The sequence below is a fragment of the Lepidochelys kempii genome, chromosome 23 (assembly GCF_965140285.1).
Source record: "Lepidochelys kempii isolate rLepKem1 chromosome 23, rLepKem1.hap1, whole genome shotgun sequence".
Taxonomy (NCBI): Eukaryota; Metazoa; Chordata; order Testudines; family Cheloniidae; genus Lepidochelys; species Lepidochelys kempii.
In genome coordinates this window covers 11,582,426-11,605,337 of record NC_136402.1, presented here as the reverse complement: position 1 = coordinate 11,605,337, position 22,912 = coordinate 11,582,426, and positions in this window count along the sequence as shown.

Sequence of the window (22,912 nt, the reverse complement as noted above, 5' to 3'; positions counted from 1 at the left end):
GGACGAGGGGCAAAGCATCAGGCCATCGCAGTGAGGCTTCTTGGCACACTTTTGAGAGATGCCGTTTAAGGGTCTGATTGGTACGCTCCACTACCCCACTGGCTCCATGTCTAGTTGGCAGCCGGTATCAAGTGGAGTGCCCCAAGGGTCGGTCCTGGGGCCGGTTTTGTTCAATATCTTCATAAATGATCTGGAGGATGGTGTGGATTGCACTCTCAGCAAATTTGCGGATGATACTAAACTGGGAGGAGTGGTAGATACGCTGGAGGGGAGGGATAGGATACAGAAGGACCTAGACAAATTGGAGGATTGGGCCAAAAGAAATCTGATGAGGTTCAATAAGGATAAGTGCAGGGTCCTGCACTTAGGACGGAAGAACCCAATGCACAGCTACAGACTAGGGACTGAATGGCTAGGCAGCAGTTCTGCGGAAAAGGACCTAGGGGTGACAGTGGACGAGAAGCTGGATATGAGTCAGCAGTGTGCCCTTGTTGCCAAGAAGGCCAATGGCATTTTGGGATGTATAAGTAGGGGCATAGCGAGCAGATCGAGGGACGTGATCGTTCCCCTCTATTCGACATTGGTGAGGCCTCATCTGGAGTACTGTGTCCAGTTTTGGGCCCCACACTTCAAGAAGGATATGGATAAATTGGAGAGAGTCCAGCGAAGAGCAACAAAAATGATTAGGGGACTGGAACACATGAGTTATGAGGAGAGGCTGAGGGAGCTGGGATTGTTTAGCCTGCAGAAGAGAAGAATGAGGGGGGATTTGATAGCTGCTTTCAACTACCTGAAAGGGGGTTCCAAAGAGGATGGCTCTAGACTGTTCTCAATGGTAGCAGATAACAGAACGAGGAGTAATGGTCTCAAGTTGCAGTGGGGGAGGTTTAGATTGGATATTAGGAAAAACTTTTTCACTAAGAGGGTGGTGAAACACTGGAATGCGTTACCTAGGGAGGTGGTAGAATCTCCTTCCTTAGAGGTTTTTAAGGTCAGGCTTGACAAAGCCCTGGCTCGGATGATTTAACTGGGAATTGGTCCTGCTTCGAGCAGGGGGTTGGACTAGATGACCCTCTGGGGTCCCTTCCAACCCTGATATTCTATGATTCTATGGCTTGCGGTCTCCAGGGCGTATGGAGTTTCCAGGGGATCTGTAAGGCATGTGAGATGCTTTGAATGATTTTTGACGTGAAGTGTGTCCCATTGTCAGATTCCATCCACAGGGGGAGTCCAAAGCGAGGAATGATCTCCTTAACAAACTTGAGGGTCACTGTCCTGGCAGTGCAGTTACGGCATGGGAAGGCTTCTGGCCATCCGCTGAACCGATCCACTATAACAAGGAGATATTTGAACCCTTGGGTCCGGGGAAACTCGGTAAAGTCTATTTGCCACACTTGTCCGGGGCCCGGAGTGGGTTCTAGGGCAGCTGGTGGCACAGGATGTCCCGGTCGGGGGTTATTCTTTTGGCAGACTAAGCAGTCCGCCTGTACCTGGGCAGCCAGGGGTCGGAGTCCGGAAGTGATAAAGTATTTTCCCATTAGCTGGATAAGTGCTTCCCTGCCAGCATGAGTGGTTTGATGTAGTTTCTGCAGCACTGGCCGGATTAGGCCCTTTAGTAAGAGGATTTTCCCTTCTGGGGAATGGAGCCATCCCTCCTTTTCCCGGAGACCGAGTTTGTCAGTTAGCTGTCTCTCCTCCCCGGAGTACTGAGGGGTTGGAAGCTCCCCTACTGATGGGATAAGGGCATGCATATGGGCGTTCTCAGCCTGAGGGGATGGCAGGGTGGCAGCATGCTTAGCCTCTCTATCTGCCCGGGCATTACCTCTGGCCACATCTTAATCCTCCCTTTGATGGGCTTTACAGTGTACCACCGCCACTTCCGAGGGGAGTTGTACGGATTCTAGGAGCCGGAGAATTTGGGGTCCGTACTTGACTGGGGAGCCTTGGGCTGTCAGCATTCCCCTTTGCTTCCATAGGCCAGCATGAGCATGCAGCACACCAAAAGCATACTTTGAATCAGTAAAAATGTTGACCTGCTTTCCTTTTGACAGTTCAAGTGCACGGGTCAGGGCTATTAGTTCAGCAAGCTGGGCAGAGGTCCCAGCAGGCAAACCTTCAGCTTCCACAGTGTCATGGAGGGTCACAACAGCATAACCCGCCCTCCTTTGCCCATCTATTACAGTACTGCTACCATCAGTGTACTGCTCATAATCTGCATTTGGGAGGGGTACATCCTTTAAATCCGGACGGCTGGAGTACTGGACATCTATGATCTCTAAACAGTCATGTTTCTGTTCCTCTGTTTCTGGCAAGAGGGTGGCTGGGTTAAGGGAGGGACAAGGCTGTAGGGTGACTTCAGAGTTCTCTAACAGCTTAGCCTGGTACCGAGCAATCCGAGCCTGGGTGAGCCAAAGCCCTCCCTTTGCATCCAATAAGGCTCGGACCATATGGGGAGTATAGATTTGCATAACCCCTCCCAATGTTAGCTTCTCAGCTTCCTCAAGCAATAAGGCAGTAGCTGCGACCGCCCGTAAACATGCCGGCCAACCCTTTGCAACCTGATCCAATTGCTTAGAAAAATAAGCCACAGGATGTCTCCATGCTCCTAACAGCTGTGTGAGGACTCCTAGGGCCACCCCCTTTCGTTCATGTACATACAACTGAAACGGCTTAGAGAGATCCGGCAGGTCCAGAGCTGGGGCTTCCATCAATTTTCTTTTCAGGATTTTAAATGCCCTGTCAGCCTCTGGAGTCCAATAGAAGGGGTCATGATCCGCTCCTTTTACACAGTCCTACAGGGGTTTAGCCCACAGTCCAAACTCTGGGATCCATATCCTGCAAAAGCCTGCCATACCCAGAAATGTCCTGAGCCGCTTACAATTACTTGGAGAGGAACTTGACAGATAGCTTCCTTTCTTTCTTTTTTTTTTTCGCTTGAACGCTGACGCTCCCCTTGCCTTAGCTGTAATCTGATCCCTCTCCACCTCAGACAACAAGGTTCTCAGGAGGATATTACAGTCGTCTCAATCGGCTTGTGACTACTGAGGCACCCCTCAAAGACTGAAATAAACCTGCTTGGATTCATTGAGAATTCCCCAGCCTGTGTTTTAAAAGCTGCTAAGTCTATTGGATTGAATGGCACATGGATGTAAACTTGCATAGTGGTAGCCTGACGTCCGTCTTGCCCCTGGGCAAGCCACAACAGTCTCGGTAAACAAAGAATAGAGTACCACCAAGGGGACAATCTCTGTAACCCGAGGCATCCTACCCTTATAAGGTGGGGATGTGGGGGCCGAAGGGGACACCGGCTCTGCCATTACAGTGGGGGTGGAGGTTTGGGGACTAACATTAGCTACTACCGAACCAGTCGGAGTCAAATTACAACTTTGCAGAATTACAGCTCTTTTCTATTCCTTAAAGCCATAAATGCTTGTGCATACAAATATTCATTCCATTTACCCATTCACTGACAAAACAAAACTAATTGGAGATCGTGTTGTAATTAATTGACCCTCCTGGTGGCCACCACTCCTGGTCCTCTAGTTGATATTGAGGCCAGTCAACTGTACAGAATCGTTTTAATTGGCTCTTAGTCATTGAATCCGCACCAAATACCTTCCAGTTTGCTAGAATGCACTCTAGGGGCGTACACCGTGCCCTAACCTCTGAGCTCTGTCCCTGTCCCATACCTACAGGGTAACTCTGGGCATCCCCAGGTTCCAACAGAGCATATAATCCGGATTTTAAAAGGTTCCTACCTTATCCAAGGGACCGGTTCTTCACCGTGGCCTGCAGCTGCTCCTCCCCCACGTCTAAGGGACCAGTTCTTCACCGCTGTCCACAACTGCTTCTCCACTATATGAGTGCGTTGCACCATTGTGCCCTACAGGGTCAATCAAACCGCGTCTCCTCGGAGGCCCCTGATGAACTCACCGGTGCGCGCTGGGCGTCGGTTCTCGCCGCAATCCTCGACCTCCAGAAGGGGTCCGGGCAAGGCTAAATTGCAGCCTCGTCGCCCACCCAGGGATGCCAAAAGCTGTTGCCGGCACCCAGTGCCAAGAGGCTAAACAACAGCTGAAGTTGGTTCGTTACCCGGTGTGCTACACCCAATAATCACAACGGGGTGGAGAAGCAGAAAAGTTTATTTGAAGCTTCAAAAAGGTACAGGGAGATTTGAATCTCAAATCCTGTATCCAGAGCAGGAAGTTACACAGGCTTTTATACATTCTTTTTCCCAGCATACTTATCCAATAGCAAGCTGCCCCAAGTATCCATATAGCCAGCCAATCCAGTTCCCAGCTAGTTCCCTGGTTCTCTGTATCATTTGTTAAACTCTACATAAAGCTGCTTTATTCAGCATTGTTCTTCCATATCTGCCCTGTGTGGCCTTGCTTAGTTTCAGGCAGTCTGACTACGCAGCATATTGTTGCAGATCCTCAGCATAACTGCTATGTGTGCCTCCAGGCGGGGGGGCCAAGGACACTTGGGCCTAGTACGCAGAGCTGCTGCGAGTGCCTCCAGGTGGGAGGGGGGGCCAAGGACACCTGGGCCTAGTGCGAAGGGGCTTCATCGCCACTCGTGGTCTTCCATCCCCTCGAGTTACCTAGTGGCCATGCCCCAGTGTCCCCAACGGGACTGTCCTGGTGAATGGAACAATGGCTCCAGGCAGCTGGAGAATGCCTGTTCCCCTGGCAACCTCAGTGCCATTCCCTCTGGAAGTGATGGTGTCAGTGAAGGTGGGGAGGTGGTCAGGCCTTGTGGTTGGAGCTGGACTCAGGAGGCCGGGGCGTGGGTGGAGCGAGGCTGCTGCTGTGAGACTGAAATACTTGCTCCGGGAGTCACGGGCCTGTTCCTGGCTTGTGGATTGGCGGGAGCCCAGCACAGGAGGGACTCAGGGCCTGACACATGGCTCCAGGGGGCGCTTGGCTCCCGGCCCCGCTGGGCACTGACAGGCCAGGTGCAGGGGGCCAGGCGCAGCACCAGGGAGGACATTGGGGAGGCAGGAGCGCTGAGGTAGGGCTGAGCGGGCAGGTGCTGAGGAGCTGCGGCCGGCTGGCCAGCAGGGAGGAGGAGCAGCACCCAGCTGTGGAGGGCCCAGCTGCAGCTCCACACGGGGCGCGGCCAGAGCCTGGCAGGCGGCTGGCTGAAGTGGCACTTTGTGATCTGGCGCAGGCGGGAACTGGCTCCCCACATCTGAACACTCTGCAGCGCCGGCGGATTCACATCTAAACCCGGATCTGGCTCCTAATTCACAGCTGGCCCCTCCCCCCAATCTGGAGTGGCTGAGACTCCAGCGCTCTGGGGAAGAGGCCAACAAATGCCAGCTCCTGGGGTGGGCTTCCCCCAGAGACAACCCCGTGCTGGGAAGGGAGGTTCCAAGAGCCGGCAGCTCCACCACTCACACTCCCAGCTTCCTGGGACTGAGCCAGGAGCAGAGTCCCAGTCCCCGTCCCCTGGCATTAATCCAGGGACTCCGCACTGGGGATGTGCACCTGGCAGCACGCAGCCTCCTGAGAACACACAGGCCAGGGTGCAGGGCGAGGGCTCCCAGAGAGAAACAGCAGGAGGGCAATGCTGGGAACCCCCAGGCTGTCTTCAGCTCAAGCATGAGGGCACCCCAGCATCCTGGAGAGCATGAATCTAGCTTCAGCTCAGCCTTTATGTCCCTCCATTCTCTGTGCTAGATGGGTTGGTCTCACGGAGGGACGAAAGTGCCCATCAGGAGTTCCTGGCTTATCCAACGTCAGTTTCCCGCTCTTGTGAAAAAAACGGTGGCTTCCCTTACACAGGAGCTGGTGTTCTTCAGGCTGGGCTGGGCCTGTACACGTTCCTCTGTAGGGGTGTGTGCACCCAGGACCTGTGAGTTGCAGACATTTGCCAACAAACATTTGCCAACAGACGTTGGCCCCCTGCTCTCCCCGTGTGCTCAGGGACAGCCATCAAAAAGGCACGTCTGCCACCTCCCTCTGAAGTCCTTCGCACCTGCATACTGCCAGGGGAACATCCCCATTTCTACTGAGGCCTCAGGGACATGGTTTATGATGAACCAGCTGGAGTTGATCTCTTCCCCCCGCCCCCCGGCGTGTTGCACCCCTACGGCTAGCTGGGGATCCAAACTGACACTCCCCGGTTTGAGCCCCTGCCTAGCCAGGCCTCCCCCCAGGCAGTTGTTGGCCCTGAACTCCTGCAGGCAGCCATGACACACAGGTGCTTGGGGGCTTGAGAGAAGGGCTATCACCAGCTGAATGACTCCTGCCTGTATGGTGGGGACTGAGGCCACTTTGCCAGCAGGTGCCCCCCAAGTCCTGTGCTATGCTGAGTCTGGGGAGATGGGCAGGTTCAAGCTCATTAGAAGGGATCGGCCAGACAGAAAGGCAGAATCGGGTCCCCGCACGGAGCCCCTCTACTACCTGCCTGTGTCCTAACCACCAGGACAATGGCCAATCCCACCTTCAGGTCAGGTTCCAGCGTCGGGCCCTGTCCATACCCACAGCGTGTGGCACCCAGCATGCGCTGATAGACTCCGGTACATGCAGTAAGTTCACAGACACTAGAAACTGCCTAACGCCAGGCTGGGGGCTGGGGATGTGTAGGGTACAGAGCACAGCACCCCCTAAGGCCGGGTAGGAGGGCTGGGAAATGCATATGATACAGAGCACAGCGCCCTCTAACACCTGGCAGGGGGGCTGAGAGATGGGGGGTGTAGGGTACAGAGCACAGCGCCCCCTAACGCCGGCCAGGGGCCCTGGAAGCTGGGGGAATATGTAGGATCCGGAGCACAGCATCCCCTAACACTAGGCTCGGGGGCAGGGAGAGGGGGGATATGTGGGGTACAGAGCACAGCGCCCCCTAACACCAAGACACGAGGTCTCGTCCATCTCAGGGCGGAAATGATCACACCCTTCGAATGGGGGATCTGCCACGGGCACTGGCAGGAGCGCGCTGCTTTACATTAAGGTTCTTTGGCTGATGGGCGAACCTCACCCCGCCCTGCGTTTCGAGTGTGAACAGCTGTCGATGGAAACCCAGATGGCAGAGATGGAGCAGGACTAACTGGGGTCACTGAGTCTCGCCCTCACCCCGTGTCTACACTGTACAAGGGTGGGAAATAGCAGATGCCTTTTCTTGCCCTGATACGATTTTGGAGATGCCGACGCGTGCGACAGCTTTCTCCCTGTGTGGGTTGTGGGATCCAGGGGAGCCGTCTGTGTGCTCTGTACAGGACAAGATGTGTAGATCGTTTATACCTCAATATATCACTGTAAATACAGTTATTTAATATATCAAATAAAAGCAGAACAATACGTCAAAAAACATCAAAATGAAACAGAGGATTGCTATGTACAGGGGGGATTGCTATGTACAGGGGGGATTGCACGTGACTAGTTAACTGCTCGAGAGCTTTCATCACTATATACTTTCTAACAGGTTTCCGCGCCCTGTGTAGGGTTTATGTCCCGCCCTCCGTCCCCGTTTCCGGTCGTGTACGTTTTTGGCGCCGTCGGCCCTTTTGAACATTTCTTTTGTATTGTTTTCTGTGTTTGGCCAGGGGAAGGTTGCTTTCTTGTGTTCTGACATATTTAGAGAAAAAGTATGAACAAGTAGAAAAAAAGGCTGTAAGGGGTTTGCGGCTCCCTCCCCGTCCATCAGGGTGGGAGACCACGCCCCTCGCTACGATACTTCCGGGGTACCTTGGTTCAGGGGAAAATTAGCCCAGTGTTCATGGTTCAGGCCTGCAGTCAGGCCGAGCAATGGTAGAGAGTCTGTTTGCCTGGGGCCCTCATTCAGGGCAGGGCTGCTGTCGAGTAGGGGCTCTGGCCTACAATCAGGCAGGCAGAGCAGCAGAAGGTCCATTTGCCTGGCCCTTGATCAGGGTGGGGCAGCAATCAAGTAGGGGGGCTCTGGCCTACAGTCCGGCAGAGCCGTCGCCGTCTAGGGGAGCTTAGCTCTCTGGTGGGAGAGTCAGCACAACCGTCTGGCGTCCTGATTCAGGCGGGTGCCAGACAAATGAGGCCTCCTGACAACCAGGTGGGGAACCTGCCACTCCTGACGGTGGCGTGGCGGTGGTAGGGGAACCCAGGCCTTCCCGCTCCACTGCGTCCCCACCCAGGGCCCTAAACAGCAGCGGAGTGGTCCGCCACTGGGTCAGTGGGGAATATCCGATCACAACACGCTGGCCGGCTTGTAGTCAATAACACAGCTGAACCCGATTCAGCTGCCCTGGGCTCCTTCCTACACACCCATTCCGTGTGTACATGGGTCCCAGGGTTGTTGTTCGCTTCGCTGGGGTAGACGGCTAGTGGCAGCCCCACCAGCTCCTTGGAGTCCCCAGCGTCTGGCAGCGCCGGCAGCCCCTCTGGCTCTCTGTCAGGATAGCGCTCTCCATTAGGGGAGCAGGGAAAAGACGTCCTGCTCCTCCAGCAGCTCTCTCCCAACTCAGCTGGAGGGGCGGCCTTTTATAGTTCCGCTTCCTGTCCCACCCCTCTGCTTCTGGCAGGGTGGCATGCGGTGGGAGACAAGCCTGCTTTCTGCAACCCTCCTGCCCCCAACAACCCACTTCAGCGAGTCCCAAAATCAAATCCACTTACCAGGGGCCTCCTCTCCTTTTTACGCTTCGCCAACATCTGGGGTAGAAAAGAGCTCCTGGCCGCAGGCATCTCTGACCTCCGAGTCATCTTCTGCCTCTGGGTCCCCCTCCACATCCTCGTCCAAGATTTCCTCCTCCTGGCTCGGTCCACTCTCAACTGACATGCGAGCCACCGAAGTATCCACAGTGGTGTTCGCAATGGAGGTGGGGTCGCCGCGGAGTATCATGTCCAGCTCTTTGGAGAACCGGCAGCTCATAGGCACAGCACCGGAGTGGCGGTTTGCCTCCCGCGCCCTGTGCTCGGCGTTCTGCAGCTCCTTCACTTTCATCCTGAACTGCCGTGTGTCCCGGTCATCGCCCCTTTCTGTCATGCATCGTGAAATCTGTCCGTAGGTGTAATGATGCTGGTACTGGCGGGACCCGACTGAGAGTGCCAGTTCAGGACAAACTGCTTCAAGCAGGGCAGTTACAGCCGAAGGCTGGGGGTTTTTCACCTCTAAGGCAAACCAAACCAGCCAAACAGACCAGACTTTGGTCTCACCCCACTGGCTCACCACAAGTCACACAAGCAATTCCCTTAGGCACTTCAGTTTCCCAGTATCACCAATTGTTATGGGGACAAATGGTTATGAAAACCAATACCCCAGGAAAAGAAAAAAGGCTCTCTTGATCCCAAAGGACCAAGCCCCAGACCCAGGTTAATATACAAATCAGATCTTGTCCCAAATCACGCTCTTGCCAATCCTTTAGAATCTAAAATCTAAAGGTTTTGTTCATAAAAGGAAAAAGCTATAGATGAGAGCTAGAATTGGTGAAATGGAATCAATGACATACAGTCATGGCCAAGTTCTTGGTTCAGGCTTGTGGCAGCGACAGAATAAACTGCAGGTTCAAATCAAGTCTCTGGAGAACATCCACAGCTGGGATGCGTCTTTCAGTTCTTGGTTCAAAGCTTCAGTGTAGCAAAGTCCCTCCAGAGGGATGAAGCAGGACTGAAGACAAGATGGAGGAGCTGCAGCAGCTTTTTATATTCTCTTACCATGTGGTCTTTCTTTCTTTGTCCCAAAACAAGCTGTCCATCACGTGGCCTGGAAAAACCTCCGAGTTCTGACCATACGCAGGTCCCTGCACACCGTTCTGAGTCCCAAGGCTTGTCTGCCTTCTCTCAAGGGGTCAATTGTGTAGCTGATGGTCCTTAATCGGTCATCAAGCAGGCTAGGCACTGCATCCGATGAAGTGAGCTGTAGCTCACGAAAGCTTATGCTCAAATAAATTTGTTCGTCTCTAAGGGCCACAAGTCCTCCTTTTGAACTTGTCTGGGGTGTCACCCAGAAGCATAGTACAAGTTTGAACCACAGACAGTATCGAGTCAATACTTATAACTTAAAATACAAAAATGACACAAGCATATAGAGAGCATAATCATAACCAGCAAACCACAACCTTGCCTTAGACACCTTATTTGACCCCCCTTTATACAAGATTTGGTGCCACTACAGGACCTTGGTTGCAACAATGATCTATATGGTCCCAGTTCAAGTCAATAACGTCACAGTAGGTATCATAATTCCTATGTCCGGAGTGCAGCTGGGACTGTACAGCCTCCTCTCCCCAAATGCTGATGAGGTCCAGCAGCTCAGCATAGCTTCAAGCAGGTGGATCGCCTGGTGCGTGGAGCAGGCCTGGCCACCTGGAAAGATGCGCTGCACTCATCACCGAGCAAACAGGAAGGGGACTTTCAAAATGGGAAAGGAGTTTATGGAGTGGGGATGATGGATGGTCACCTGAGGGCCGGGCAGTAGAGTTCAAACCGATGACCAGAGAGGCGAGAGCAGGCATTGTGGGACACCTCCCGGAGGCCAATCGCAGCGCCGTAATCGACCTCGGTGTCTACACTGGCACCGCAGCCTGTAGCCCCGGTGCAGAAAGTTTTTTAAACTGTGCAGGGCTTTTTTTAAAGCGCTGCAACTGCCTTGTTTCCGCGCCCTGAGTGGCGTGGCCATGCGTACACCTCACCAGTTGCAGCGCAGAAAGCTGCTTTACTGCGCTGCAACTTGCCAGCGTAGACAGGACCAGCCCTCTGTGGAGAAAGAAGTGGTTCGGGACTATTTAGCAAAGCTGAATGAGCACAAGTCCATGGGGCCGGATGCGTTGCATCCGAGAGTCCTAAAGGAGTTGACGGATGTGATTGCAGAGCCATTGGCCATTATCTTTGAAAACTCTTGGCGATTGGGGGAAGTCCCGGACGACTGGAAAAAGGCTAATGTAGTGCCCATCTTTAAAAAAGGGAAGAAGGAGGATCCTGGGAACTACAGGCCAGTCAGCCTCACCTCAGTCCCTAGAAAAATCGTGGAGCAGGTCCTCAAGGAATCAATTCTGAAGCACTTAGAGGAGAGGAAAGTGATCAGGAACAGTCAGTATGGATTCACCAAGGGCAAGTCATGCCTGACTAATCTAATTGCCTTCTATGACACAATAACTGGCTCTGTGGATGAGGGGAAAGCGGTGGACGTGTTGTTCCTTGACTTTAGCAAGGCTTTTGACACTGTCTCCCACAGTATTCTTGCCAGCAAGTTAAAGAAGTATGGGCTGGATGAGGTGGATAGAAAGCTGGCTAGATTGTCGGGCTCAACGGGTAGTGCTCAATGGCTCCATGTCTAGTTGGCAGCCGGTATCAAGTGGAGTGCCCCAAGGGTCGGTCCTGTGGCTGGTTTTGTTCAATGTCTTCATAAATGATCTGGAGGATGGTGTGGATTGCACCCTCAGCAAGTTTGCAGATGACACTAAACTGGGAGGAGAGGTAGATACGCTGGAGGGTGGGGATAGGATACAGAGGGCCCTAGACAAATTGGAGGATTGGGCCAAAAGGAATCTGATGAGGTTCAGCAAGGACAAGTGCAGAGTCCTGCACTTAAGATGGAAGAATCCAATGCACCGCTACAGACTAGGGACCGAATGGCTCGGCAGCAGTTCTGCAGAAAAGGACCTAGGGGTTACAGTGGACGAGAAGCTGGATATGAGTCAACAGTGTGCCCTTGTTGCCAAGAAGGCCAATGGCATTTTGGGATGTATAAGTAGGGGCATTGCCAGCAGATGGAGGGACGTGATCGTTCCCCTCTGGATTCGACACTGGTGAGGCCTCATCTGGAGTACTGTGTCCAGTTTTGGGCCCCACACTACAAGAAGGATGTGGAAAAATTGGAAAGAGTCCAGCGGAGGGCAACAAAAATGATTAGGGGTCTGGAACACATGACTTTTGAGGAGAGGCTGAGGGAACTTGGGATGTTTAGTCTACGGAAGAGAAGAATGGGAGGGATTTGATAGCTGCTTTCAACTACCTGAAAGGGGGTTCCAAAGAGGATGGCTCTAGACTGTTCTCAGTGGTACCAGATGACAGAACAAGGAGTAATGGTCTCAAGTTGCAGTGGGGGAGATTTAGGTTGGATATTAGGAAAAACTTTTTCACTAGGAGGGTGGTGAAACACTGGAATGTGTTACCTAGGGAGGTGGTGGAATCTCCTTCCTTAGAAGTTTTTAAGGTCAGGCTTGACAAAGCCCTGGCTGGGATGATTTAGTCGGGGATTGGTCCTGCTTTGAGCAGGGGGTTGGACTAGATGACCTCCTGAGGTCCCTTCCAACCCTGATATTCTATTATTCTATGATTCTATGAAGGGTAAGTTCTCTTCCCCCTCCCCCTCCGCCCCCCCTGCAGCTTCCTATACTTTCCTTGTATAATGACAGGTTTCAGAGTAGCAGCCATGTCAGTCTGTTTTCGCAAAAAGAAAAGGAGGACTTGTGGCACCTGAGAGACCAACGCATTGGATGCTCATGAAAGCTTATGCTCAGATAAATTTGTAAGTCTCTAAGGTGCCACAAGGACTCCTTTTCTTTATACTTTCCTTGTCTCACTAACCAAAAAGGATCTCTTCCTGTTTTCTATATTCTCCTTCTCTCACTAACCAAAAAAAGGATCTTTCTCTCTTTTGCACAGCTCTGTGTTCTGCTTAGTAACATAAAAGGATCTTTCGCTCTCTTTCTGTTTTCTGTACTTTACACAGCCCTGTGTCACTGACACAGGATCTCTAGCTCATTTTTCGGCTCTGTGATTTCTTTCACCCGACCTTTTCAACCTTCCTTTAGAGTTTCCTCTTTTCTTTAATGAGCCTTTGCTTTTTAAAATTGATTTCAATTTTTTTACTCTTATTATTTTTTAGTCCCAACAACAATAACCTTTTACCACGTTCTTACTAATCTATAAAACACACTCCTCTCTCTTGTTGCTTTCTATAGTTTCCCCTCTTCCTTCTATTTAAAATCACCTTTCTTTCCTTTTTTCTTCAAAGGCTAAGCAATCTTTCTTTTTTTAAAACTCCTTTCCTTTAAAACTCCTTTAAGGCCTCTGTCATGAGGGGGCGTGGCCTCCTGCCCTGGCAGACTGGGAGGGAGCCGCGAACACCCCCTGGTGGGCAGAACCAGGACACCCATGGCAGCAGAGGGGCGGGGCAGGAAGCGGCACTATAAAAGGCTGGGCCTCGAGCTCAGAAGGGAGAGAGCTGCCAGATGAGCAGCATGTCTCTTCCCCGCTGTGGAAGCACAGACCTAACCGAGAGTGCTATCCTGACAGAGACCCAGAGGGGCTGCCAGATGCCAGGGACACTGAGAAGCTGGTGGGGCTGCCACTCACTGTCCTCCCCCAGAGCTCGCTGTTGCCGGCAGGGAAAGGGCTGGGGGGAGTCCTCCTCTCTTGCCAATATCCCAGAGCAGCCTGCCTGCACCCCAAACTCATCCCCAGCCCTGCCCCACCCCAGAGCCCACACCCCCAGCCAGAGCTTTCACCTCTCCACCACACCCTCAACCCTCGCCCTGAGCCCCTCCAACACCCCAAACACCTTATGCCCAGTCCTAGCCAGAGTCCTCATCCCCCCAAACCCCAACCCTCTGCCCCAGCCCTGAGCCCCCTCCAACACCACAAACCCCTCATCTCCAGCCCTAGACACAGCCCTCATCCCCCCACACCCCAACCCTCTGCCCCAGCCCTGAGCTCCCTCCAACATCACAAACCCCTCACCTCCAGCCCTAGACAGAGCCTCATCCCCCTACACCCCAACCCTCTGCCCCAGCCCTGAGCCCTGAGTCCCCTCCAACACCACAAACCCCTCATCTCCAGCCCTAGACAGAGCCCTCATCCCCCCAACCCTCTGCCCCAGCCCTGAGCCCCCTCCAACACTACAAACCCCTCATCTCCAGCCCGAGACTGAGCCCTCATCCCCCCATACCCCAACCCTCTGCCCCAGCCCTGAGCCCCTTCCAACACCACAAACCCCTCATCTCCAGCCCTTGACAGAGCCCTCATCTCCCTACATTCCAACCCTCTGCCCCAGCCTTGAGCCTCTCTAACCCCCCAAACCTCCCAGCCCCAAACAGAACCCTCACCCCCTACACCCTGACTCTTGCCCTGAGCCCCTCCCAAACCCCTCAGCCCTGCACCCCCTCCCATCCCCAAACTCCCTCCCAGAGCCTGCAGCCTGCACCCCAATACTCTGCCTAAGCCTAGGGCCTGCACCCCAGATGTCCTTCCTCACCCAAACTCCCTCCCGGATCCTTGGGCAGGTGGGGGGCGAAGTAGGGGCAGGTTCTGGGCACCACCAAAATTTCTACAAACCTGCCACCCCTGAACCCATGTACACACGGAATGGGCGTGTAGCAAGGAGCCCAGGGCAGCCGAATTGGGTTCAGCTGTGTTATTGACTACAAGCCGGCCAGTGTGTTGCTGTCGGATTTTCCCCACTGACGCAGTGACGGACCGCTCCACGGCTGTTAGGGCCCTGGGATGGGACGCAGTGGAGCGAGAGGGCCTGGGTTCCCCTACCACCGCCACCCCACCATCAGGAGTAGCAGCCTCCCCACTTGGTTCTCAGGAGGCCTGATTGCTCTGGCACCCGCCTGATTCAGGACGTCAGACGGTTGTGCTGACTCTCCCACCAGAGAGCTAACCTCCCCCAGACTGCGACGGATCTGCCAGACTGTAGGCCAGAGCCCCCCTACTTGATTTCTGCCCCGCCCTGATCAAGGGCCAGGCAAATGGACCTTCTGCTGCTCTGCCTGCCTGACTGTAGGCCAGAGCCCCTACTTGACAACAGCCCTGTCCTGAATGAGGGCTCAGGGCAAACAGACTCTCTACCGTTGGTCGGCCTGACTGCAGGCCAGAACCATGAACACTGAGCTATTTCCCCTGAACCAAGGTACCCCGGAAGTATCATAGCGAGGAGCGTGGTCTCCCGCCCAGAGGGAGCCGCGAACCCCCTACAGCCTCTCTTTCTACTCGTTCATACTTTTTCTCTAAATATGTCAAAACACAGCGCGCTGTTAGGGCCTTGGGCGGGGACGCAGTGGAGCGGGAGGACCTGGGTTCCCCTATCCCCGCTACCCCACCGTCAGGAGTGGCAGCCTACTTGGTTGCTGCCCCGCCCTGATGAAGGGCCAGGCAAATGGACCTTCTGCTGCTCTGCCTGCCTGACTGTAGCACAAGCACGCAACCTTCCCCTGGCCAAACACAGAAAAATAATACAAAATAAATGTTCAAAAGGGCTGATGGTGCCAAAAATGTACACGACCGGAAACTGGGACGGAGGGCGGGACGTAAACTCTACACGGGGCATGGAAACCTGTCAAAAAGTACATGGTGATAAAAGCTATTGAGTGGTTAACTACTCACGTGGCTGGGCAGGGCAGGCGGCCAATGGGGAGGAAGCCATGATGCGGCATGATGTGTTCCACCCTGCTCCAGGCGGGCTCTGGTGCACCAAACCCCGAGAGTAGGGAGGCTGGCTTTTACTGGGGCAGCTGGGCAACTTCAATGACTGGGTTCTCCCTTGTATGCATCAGTCTCATCCTGTGCAAGAGTGTCCGTAGGCTGGCGCGGGCTGGACGGTGTTTCTTGCAGGCCTTGAGGATCAGCATGGTCTGCAAAGCCAGGCACCTGACAGAGGACTTGCTGTCCTGCTGGAAGCCTTTGAGGACTAAGATTGAAAGGAAGGAAATGGAGGTCAGAGCCATGGTGCTCTGGAAAGCCCTGGCAGAGCAAGCCAGCGCTGTACCTCTCAGCCCGCGACAAGAAGGCAGCAGACTGGGAGGCGGGAAGCAGGGGACTAGCAGGAACAACCACCAACCCTCACTAAACATCCCCACTGCCCTTCATAGCTGGGGGAGCCCCCAGACACAGGCAAGAAGTCACAATGAACCCCATTCACTCAAAAAGAAAAGGAGTACTTGTGGCACCTTAGAGACTAACCAATTTATTTGAACATAAGCTTTCATGAGCTACAGCTCACTTCATTGGATGCATACTGTGGAAACTGCAGAAGACATTATATACACAGAGACCATGAAACAATACCTCCTCCCATCTCACTCTCCTGCTGGTAATAGATTATCTAAAGTGATCACTCTCCTTACAATGTGTAAGCCCTCTACACCAACATTCCACACAAAGATGGACTACAAGCCGTCAAGAACACTATCCCCGACCAGGCTGAGGTTGATGGTGGGATGGAAATTGTTGAAATCATGGTGGAATTCCTCAAGGGCTTCTTTTCCATGGGTCCAGATGATGAAGATGTCATCAATATAGCGCAAGTAGAGTAGGGGCGTTTGGGGACGAGAGCTGAGGAAACGTTGTTCTAAATCAGCCATAAAAATGTTGGCATACTGTGGGGCCATGCGGGTACCCATAGCAGTGCCGCTGATCTGAAGGTATACATTGTCCCCAAATGTAAAATAGTTATGGGTAAGGACAAAGTCACAAAGTTCAGCCACCAGGTTAGCCGTGACATTATCGGGGATAGTGTTCTTGACGGCTTGTAGTCCATCTTTGTGTGGAATGTTGGTGTAGAGGGCTTACACATTGTAAGGAGAGTGATCACTTTAGATAAGCTATTACCAGCAGGAGAGTGGGATGGAAGGAGGTATTGTTTCATGGTCTCTGTGTATATAATGTCTTCTGCAGTTTCCACAGTATGCATCCGATGAAGTGAGCTGTAGCTCACGAAAGCTTATGCTCAAATAAATTGGTTAGTCTCTAAGGTGCCACAAGTACTCCTTTTCTTTTTGCGAATACAGACTAACACGGCTGTTACTCTGAAACCCATTCACTCACTATTTCTAGGACTGCCCCGCCATGCAGTATCTGATGGCCTCATCCCTGCCTGTATTTACGGTCCCCCTTTCCCCCAGTGCACAGATGGGCACTCAAGCCCAGAGAGGGGGAGATTCACAAAGGGGGCTTGGGCATTGTTAGGCTACGCCTAACTTCCGGTGCCCTGCTGCCCTCCAGCAAATGCCGAGGAGGGAGCTCAGCCATTCTCTAGCTCTGGTTGGGGCCCAGCTGTGAACCTGCTCTGGGAATGAGGAGCCTGAGCTATGTCACCCCCCCCTCCCCCTTTTCCCCAACAAATGTGGAGGAGACGCTGCTCTGCCCTGCGCTGGCCCAGGGGTCCGGGCACGCAGCAGGGAGGTAGATGACCGGACGTCACCTCAGTCTCCTTTGGAGCAGTGGCTTGACACCAGGCACCCCACTTGGAGGTGACTGCAACAAACCCTGGGCTAGTGAGTGCAAGGGGGGGAGGCAGGACCCCACCTTTGCTGTGTTGGGGTGGGGGGGGCAATCATCTGCGAAGGCCAGCCAGCTCAGGCCCAGTTTGGGGATTTGCCAGGCCACAGCTCTGAGGTCAGGGTAAGTGCCTGGGCACATGCCAACCAGCAGACACCACAGGGTGAGAGGGAAGCTGATCAGGGGTTTGGGGATCTACAGTTTGCAACCTTTTGTGGCTCTCGCCCAAGATCACATTGCTGGCGTCGGAGATTGAAGCCAGCCCGCGGCCCTGGGCCATTCGTCCCTCTAGCGCTCAGTGCTCAAAGCAGACACCGCTCACCGTTGCAGATGGCCTCCAACTTCTCCTGGCTCTGCTGGTCCAGCTGCCGGGCAGTGAGCCCTACACACACAAACAGCTTGTCACATCCCTGCGTCCCCAGCGAGGGTGTCAAAGCGTCTGTCACCCTCCAAGCAGTGGGGCTTTCCCCTGCCCCTCGCTGTCCAGGACGCACTCCTGAGTCCCCAGGGGAGAGGGCGAGGCCCCAGGGATGGCTGTGGGGCTGGCTGCCAAAGGAGAGCACAGCGCCTTGAGGTTCCGCTACCAAGAGCCCATGGTGGGGTGGGGGTGGGGGGATGGGGACTGCATGGGGAGCAGTGGGGTTCGAGGGGCCCATCAGCCAATCAGGGCAGTTTGGGGTGAGCTTGCTCCTGCGGGTTTCTGACACCCCTGAGCCTTCATTCGGCAATCAGGAGCCCAGGGGTTACTTCTCGCTGCCGGCAGGAACTGAGGAGAGCCTGGGACTGGATCCAGCCCCTCTGCTTAAGGGACCCCTCTGCTCTGTGGTTACCTCGAAACCTGATGGCCGCTTCTCTAATGGGAGCCTGCGGGTTTTCCACAAAGGCCATGGCCTGGCAGAGGAAGGTTTCTGCCCTCTCCTTGTAGCACGCCACCTAGGAGCCAGAACAAGGGAGCACAAGGTTATTAAAGGCCTTTCCATCCTGCAGGCCAGGTTCCAGATCTGTGGAGTGTCCTGCTTTCAGCCCTCCTTCCTGTGCCGGGGGGATCGCACAGAGGGACTACAGCCAGGTCCAGGTGTGGTCCCGGGGCTGGGGCTCGGTGTGGGCACGGAGCCGGGCAATGGAGGGCTCCCTCACCAGGCAGTCACAGCCTCGCCAAAGCTCCTTTTTCTGGACAAGGGCACTGAGCTGGCTCCACCTTAGGAATTCCAGAGCACTCCTGAGGGTGTCCCAACACACCTGCAAAACAAGAGGGGCCGGGGCGAGCCGACAACGGTTACGGGAGCTGGAAGCCAGGGCCGTCCCTCGGCATACGCGCCTGCGTAGGACACCATGAAATTTGGGGCACCAAATTGCCCCAAATTTCATGGTGTCACTAGGTGGCTGCATGCTGCACATGCAGCAGCCCCAGCCCCAGTGACCCGCCCTATATCTCGGCCAGCCCCGCCGCGGGCTGCGCCCACTACAAAGGGCAGGGCCGTCCCTGGGGGGGGGCCCAGACAACTCCCTCCGCCCTCCCTCTTCCCCTTCCCCCCTGCTCCGTCCCCGGCCTGCCCCCATTCCACCTCTTCTCCACAAGCCTCTTCCCCCAGCGACCCCACACTCACTGGCAGTGGCAGGAAGAGGAGTAACCTGGTCCCAGCCCGCTCTCCTCCAAAAGGATTGCCCCCCGCACTCACCGGCGGTGGGAAGCGGAGTGCTGCGGCTGGGAGCTGGCAGAGTAGAGCGGGCTGGGGCCAGGCTGCTCCGCTTCCCGCTGCTGTCAGTGAGTGTGTGTGTGGGAGGGATCCCTTTCCCCAAACCCCCTCCCTCGAGCCACACGGCTGGAGCCGGGGCGAGGGAAGCAGAGCGGGCTACTCCCAGCTCTCCGCTAATCCCCCAGGCCACTCTGGGCCTGTGGGCCCCCCAAAAGTGGCCCCACACAGCTCCTGCCTCCCAGACCCTGGTGGGGGGGAGGGGGAGGCATGGGACCCCACACAGCCCCACTGCTGGGGGGCTGGATAGGACACGCAAATGGCTAGGGACAGCCCAGCTGGAAGCCACTAACATAGTTACTGGAGGCCGTGTGTGCTGAACGGTTCCCGGCCCGTGGCTGCTCACAGAAGGGCGGAGGTTTGGCTAAGGCAATGGCTGGAGACCTGACTCAATTCCCAGCTCTTCCTGCAGGAACTCAGGCAAGTTGCTTCGGCCCAGGGCTACAAAGGGATTTAGGTGCCTAATGCCCATGGGCATTCAATACTTTTGAGGCATTAGGCCTCACGCTGTGCCTTAGTTCCCCACCTCATGGGGGGTAGGAGGGTGAATTCATTACTGCTGGGGGCATTTGGCTCCCAAGTGATGGGGGCCATGAGAGCGAGCGTGTGCACAGGCACCTGGGGCGGGGCGGAGGGGGGGCTTGGGCATGTCATGGCTAGTAAGAGCTGTCCGGGCTGCTTGGCCGAGGGCACATTGTGTCTTGGGCACCATCCGGAGGCTGGGTAGCTCTGCTCCTGGTAGGGGCCATGGCCAGGGTTGTGCTCTTCCCACCAGCACAGCCAGGGGAATGTGCGGAGGCCAGTGGCTGTAGGAGTGGTGAGCTGACTCCTCCGCCCACCCATTCTCTCAGCCTGGCTGCAGGGGGGAGTGTTGGCCTCAGAGAGGCAGGGAAGACTCAGCAGTTGGGTGGGGCACCATGGTCATGACGCTACTGGACTCAACGTTCAAGTGGTTTTGAGCACGTGATTGTCACAGCACTGAGCACCTGCCCTCTGCCAGCCAGAACTTTTAAAGGGGGGTGTCACATGTTGGCCCCCCCAACAAACTCCTGGTCACTCTGTAACAATCTCAGCTGCAGGCTTCAGCTCGTGGCCTCACCTGGGACACATTGGGATGCTCATCGTGCAGGAGGAGGAGCAGAGGGACCAGGCTGCGGAGGACGCGCTCCTTCATCTTCCTACTGCTGGGCCCCCTTACAAGCTCCAGCAGGTGTGAGAGCGTTGTGAGAGCTGGGGAGGTTGGTGGTCCCTCCAGGAGCCCCACTGGGGCGTTACCCCTGGAAGGCAGTAATGGATGGGTCCCTTTCTCCCGCCCACTTTGCTGGCTCTTGCCCTGCAGTGGGGGACTGAACATCAGTCTGGTGAACACGCTGGCGGGGGCTCGTTTGTGGTTACAAAAGGCCTGGGGAGAACTAGCCCCTCCTTTGATGCTGCCCTGCCATGAGAACGAAGGGGAGAGGAAAGGGCGGTAGCTGCAGAACCTACAGACGGAGCTGTTTCCTTATGAAGCTGACAGGCCAGCTGTGGGATTCCTGGCCAGGGAGGGGAGGGGCAGGATTTTCACCAGGGTACCATCACTTGTTACCCTGGAAGCCAGCAGGAGCATTGCGGCCCCCTGTGCTGCAGAGACCCCCTCGCTGCATGCAGGCTCAGGAATGCATGTCCTTCCCTCAAGGGGAGCCTCGTCCCCAGGCTGCCCTGATCCTTGTCAGCAGGCCTGCAGGACACCAGGGTTCCCACCCTTACTGCCATATGCTCTGATGGAGAATGGGGTAGCAGGCGAAGGCAGGAATGGGTTCATGTCATTTACGACAATCCTTTTTCTGGCTAGGGCCATAGCATAGGACCCGCTAGCCCACCCGCCAGCCCCCATTCACATGTCTGTGGCTTGAAGGGTCTCCCGCGGGCCGCCAGGCCTTACATCATGAAAGAACGGCAGGAGTTTCTCAGCCACTCGCACAGCCACGGGGCTGGCGCTCTGCCTGTCCATGCCGGCGAGGATGTCTCTCAGCACGGTGATGGCATTGGAGATGACGTCCCTGTCTGCCTCGTGTAGCTGCTCCACGATGACTGGCAGTTGATGCTGGAGTTTCCCCACCTGTGTGAAAGGAGGAGCTGCTTTACGAAACATCCTCCGGTGACCCAACAAGCCATTTCCAAAACAACGTCTGCCTCCCCTGCAGACAGAGCCACGGGAACTAGGAGTGCAGGGGGTGCTGCAGCACTCCAAGGTTTTACGCGGGGCTCTGCTCCTGGCCCCACACACAAGGTCCCAGCTGCCGGCCCTGCGCCAACTCCCAGCTGTGGCCCCAGCCTCGGCCCCTTTGCCCCATCCATCTCCCGCCCCCCTGGAGCCATGGCCCTGCTCCTGACCCCAGCTCTAGGGGTGGTGGGGTGTGTGGACAGGTGTAAGGGGGTGCTCAGCACCTCCACTATAAAAAGTCTTCTAGCGCCCCGCCTCCAGATGACATGTTAGCGCCTCAAAGCCCTTGCACAGCCCCAGCTAGGATCGCAGGCAGCGGCGCCGGCTACCTGCAACATAGGCAGCTGCTTCCTTGTACCCCCGATCTCAGGGGGTGGTATTTATTAGCAGGTATCATCTGTGGAAACTTCTCTGCACAACACCTTGACCCCAAAAAAATCAAGTGTATTCTTGTTAGAAGGGTTAGAATAGCACCTCCAGCGCCTATCTGCAATCAGGGCGTGTGCTGGGGGCTTTCCAGGCACAGAAAGAGACATTCCCTGGCCTAGAGCTTACAGGCTAGACACACAAAGGAAGGATTTCTATCCCCGTTGTACAGACATGGAACTCAGGCACAGAGAGGCGACGTGACTCACCCATGGTCACCCAGGGAGTCTGGCAGAGCCCGAAATTGAACTTGGGTTCTCCTGAGTCCCGGGCCTTACAGCCCAGCCTCGGCGAGGGAGCCGATTTTGTACACAACTTCTAGGGTTGGTCTGTTACTAAAAGCCAGATTCAATCATTTCTGTATTTGGCTTTTGAACTGTTCAAAGACAGCCCCACAAAACCTCAACCGGGATGAGGGGAAAAAGTGTCCAATACAGGCTTACCGGTTCCGGAAGGAAAAATAAAACACAAGCAAGTGAAAACCAGGCTGAGGACATGGAACAATGGGAATGGTGGATAACAAAGAGAATTACAGTCAACAGTTAAAACCTACGAGGCTCAAAAAGGGGATTCGTAGGAAAAAATGGTTCCAATTAAAGCAAAATGGCTCTGTCCGGGCATCCCGGATCACTGGTGTCACCAGCTTTCCCTGGAGGTCTAGAGTCCACAGCTCTGCTGCTACTCTAGTGCTAGGGATCTTTGGATCACACACCCAGAGACGCACCCTGCAGGAGCCAGGCCCTGCCCTGCAGAACAACAGACAAAAGCCAAGCAGGGACTTGCCCAAGGTCACCCAGCAGGTCACTGGCAGAGCCAGGAAGAGAAACCAGGGCTCCTGACTTCAGGCCAGGGCCAGGTCCCTTGGGAAGCTTTCAATGACCCCACCCCTGCATCAGCTCCCTGATGAAGAAGTTGCCAAGACTTTGAAGGAAAGAGCTTAAATTCAGAGGGATCATGGTAAATTGGAGGACTGGGCTATAGACAACAAAATGAAACTCACCAAAGACAAAAGTGAGATGCTACATTTAGAGAAGAAAAAGCAAATGCACAGAAACAGAATGAGGGATAACCGGTTGAACTGCTGAGAAGGATCTGGGAGCTGCAGTGGATCACAGCCTCAGCATGAGGCAGCAAAGCGATGCTGTTGCAAAAAAAAAAAAAGAAAAGAGAAAAAAAAAGCAAATGCAATCTTAGGTTGCATTAACAGAGGTATAGCCTGCAAGTCATGGGAGGTGATAGTACCACTCTACTCAGTGCTGGTTAGGCCTCAGCTGGAGTACGGTGTCCAGTTTAGGTCACCAATGTCTACATAAGATGTGGAGAAACTGTAATGG